This window comes from Hipposideros armiger, unplaced genomic scaffold (assembly GCF_001890085.2).
Source record: "Hipposideros armiger isolate ML-2016 unplaced genomic scaffold, ASM189008v1 scaffold_791, whole genome shotgun sequence".
Taxonomy (NCBI): domain Eukaryota; kingdom Metazoa; phylum Chordata; class Mammalia; order Chiroptera; family Hipposideridae; genus Hipposideros; species Hipposideros armiger.
In genome coordinates this window covers 365495-369647 of record NW_017732141.1, presented here as the reverse complement: position 1 = coordinate 369647, position 4153 = coordinate 365495, and positions in this window count along the sequence as shown.

Below are 4153 nucleotides of genomic sequence, written 5' to 3'. Positions count from 1 at the left end.
TGCAGGCATTTTTTTATCCAAACTTCACCAGCTCTCATGAGCTTTATCCCCTCCAGCTCACCCCCAGCCCTCACTGCATCCCTATCACTTTCACATGTAATAGCTGGCAGTTTCATCATTAATTTCACGTATCTATAGATTTACGTTTTACTCTGACCTTCTGCCTGCCGTGTGTGTCATTTCAACTTTCAAACCTGGGATAATCTTTTGCAATTTTGTTCCTGGGTGTTGAGCATTGCTGAAGAGGGTCAAGTAGCCAGGGTAATTGTATCTATTACAAACAAATGCTAATTAGTATCAGTTCTAGTCTACATTTGGTACATGGGAAAGCTTTGATCTCAACTTGCCTGCAATGCAACTTGATGGAAACAATCTGGAGAGGCATTTGGTAATTGGTAAGAAAATGATTTAAAAATGTGTATTTTTTTAAAACAAGAATTTCATTATTAGCTTTATCCAAAGGAGATTGACTATCAGACAAGTGCCCAATATGTGTGCTTTTATTTATACATAATAAATTTGTTAAACAAATTATTTTATAGAAGTATAGTGAATAAGCTTGCAGCCGTGAAATGCATTTTATATTAATTACTATGGCAATATCTTTACTATACTACTGAGTGAAAGGAAATATTATAAACTAGCATATTATATATAATTATTATATGCAATCATATACATATGTCATGTGTTGTATGTGAGTTACTAAGTACAAGTTTGGAAAACTATTTACTAAACTTTTAACAATTGATTTTTTTTAAATTTTGCATGATTTTGATATCTTTTGGTCTTTATTTTTTATTTCCTCTTTCATACTTTTCAGTATTACTTGAAATTCCTGCATGAATATATAGTATTGTAACGAGAAAAATAACACAATTTATATTAATTTTAAGGAAAACAGTACTTTAGTTATAATTGTTTTAACCGATCATCTTCCTTTTGTTTATAAACAAAGTTAAATCTAGTTCCTGACTCCAACTGTTTTATTAAAATGGTTCTTGTGAAGATCAATCACCAATGAACTTATCATCAAACCCACTGACACCTTATTCTTGGACTGCAATCTGAGGAACCTGACATGGTTGAATATGCTTTCCTTATAACAGCATGGCTACTTTAAACCACTTTTTATAACATTTCATCTAAAGCTCTTTCACTATCTTATTCTACTTGTCCCCTAAGTACAGACATTTTCTGGGATCCAGGTTCACAGTGCATGCTTTTTCACGCTACATATTCTTAACTAATCTATTTCCCTTCCACAATTTCAAATATCACCCTTACTCAATGATTCTCAAATTTTTATCTACACATGAAAGCTACATGCCTAACATCCTGCTGTTCACTGCACAAAACAACCTGAAGTTACCTCAAACTCCATCAGAGATTAGAATTCATTCGTTTCTCTTCCAGATTTTCATTCTCCTATGCCTTCAATTTTAAATGCATCACTATCCTCTCCTTTGCTTAGACTTAAAACTCCAGATTTCTTGAGCTTCCTCTCCCTCAGTGCCTCACAGCTAGTCACCATATCTGTAGTGATTATGTGCATATCATATATTTGTCAGTGGGCAAAGGAATTAAGGTTTTGGATGGAGTGCTATTTCCTCTACACTCCCAATCATACTAGGCTATTTTGCATATTAATCACTTCTCTCCTAGTTTCCAAAATAGCCTCCTGGTAGATATTTCTAACTCTCGTTTATTAGCATTAAGTTGCTAAATTTCAGGCTATGGTGGCCCCCTTTTGCAACAGAAAAATAATATTACTAATACATTAATTTGACATGCCAGGCACATCCTCCAATATGTCATTTCAAACTTTCTTTGAAACTTCATTTCTTATTCAAAGTTATACTTATATTCCCATACACTATTAGTCACAAATGAAGTACCACATTCTCCTAAAATGCCTGGATTTTTTCAACTATGAGTTTAATTTGACCAAGATAAGGAGTTTGGTATTCACTTGGAATACAGGTCATTATTAATTTTGCACTATTCCCTCGATTGTCATGCTCTAATATCTCTAGTTACTATGGCATACTACAGTTGAAACACTGCACTGAGACCCATGTCCAATCAATTAAGAGAAACATGTTTAAGGGATGCTTTTACAAAAAGTCCTGTGACAAAGGAGATGAGAGTGGAAATCATTGTTGTTCTAAGTACTATCAGAAAACCCATCCATAAAAAGAAGACAGTACTATCACAGGTCACTAGATGGACGAATAGCAAGGCTGTATATGAAGTATGGAGGAAGCCAGATTTGGGGAGCATAAGCGATTTTTTGGGAATAGTAGATGAGAGTGCCTCAGAGGGATGTTGATTGCATTTTCAGTTGAACTTGAGTACAGGACAGTGCGTAAGCTATAGTAGCCACAGTAAAGTCTACAGCATTAAGGACACATAACAGCATGAACTAGGCTTCTAGAAGAAATGAGAAGGAAATTATTTTCTACACATCAGTGATCAATATTCCCTGAAAGCTGATTATTGAGAAAAAAAACAAAACATTTTACAGACAACTACATTGTCTAAATTAAAAGGGTACACATACATAACTACTAAAATATTAATTTATATGTTAACACATGTTTATAGTATGATTGAACAAAGTTAAATACTAACTAAAAATAAACACAGGGCAATAGGAGTCTTATGTCTTCAACTTGCATATTCAATTATGCGCTTCAACTAACTTTAACACTATTCCTCTAGAATCAGACTGCCTCAAAGCTGCATGCTTTTTGGCTATCAGAGTTTCAACAAGTTCTAATGATAAAAGTTTATGTCAGAGACTAAACGGTCTGCATTTTAGGCCAAGTGATGTGGGTTTAAAGAACTGGCCCACTACTTACTAGTTTTGTGAACTATAAGGCAAGAATCAAGGTTTCAGCTTTTCATCACCCCTCATTGGCTCTATGACAAAAAGCAGTAAATTATTATCATTCCATCTTGGCTTTCTCATCAGCTTAACAGGTATAACCTGCTTAACTCAACTATGGTGAAGAATAAGCAAGCTTCATTTTCCTCTTTCATGTAAAAATGGGAAGTCTATGGTATGATTCATATTGGAAAATGTGAAACACTGGACTATGTACTACTTCAATAGCAAGATCTCGTTACAAGTCAGTGAATGTGTAATCAAGTGAGTTGTTTAGTGGAATAATGACTGAGTTGAAAATAAACCTAATATCTTCCTTTTGTACAATAGTATCCCAATAAAGGAAAAATACTTCCTATGAATCAGATTCTAACACATTTGAAATAATTATATCAAATCTGAACACTATAAATGCTATAAAGCATAGTTTAAAAGAACATTTGAAATGCAATGGTGACTTTTACAGGAAAGACGTGTAAAAATCAACTTCATTTACATTGTGGGAAATGAACAAATATACACAAATTGTGCTTAGTTAAAATATACTATTGGATTGGACAACAGTAGTAAACATACTTTTCACTTTGGCATATACATTGGTTGTTACTGATGTACACCAGGAGATATATGCATATATATATATATATATATATATATATATACATATATAGATATATCTAGGTATCTATATATGTATATCTATATATATACATATATAGATATATCTAGGTATCTATATATGTATATATATTTGACAATTAAGTTCATGAACTTGTTGCAACAATGTTGCTAGCCTTTTTTGATACGAGAGGGATTATTCATTATGAATTTGTACCAACTGGACAAACAAGTAACCAAGTTTACTGTTTGGACGTGCTGAAAAGACTGCATGAAAAAATTAGACGACCTGAACTTTTTGCCAACAATTCATGGCTCTTGCATCACAAAAACACACCAGCTCATGCGGCACTGTCTGTGAGGGAGTGTTTAGCCAGTAAACAAATAACTGAATTGAAACACCCTCCCTACTCACCTGCACTGGCCCCAGTGACTTCTTTCTTTACCCAAAGAAAAAGGAAATATTGAAAGGAAGATATTTTGATGACATTTAGGACATCAAGGGTAATACAACAACAGTTCTGATGGCCATTCCAGAAAAAGAGTTCCCAAATTGCTTTGAAGGGTGGGTTAGGCACTGGAGTTGGTGCATAGCTTCCCAAGGGGAGTACTTTGAAGGTGACTATAGTGATATTCAGCAATGAG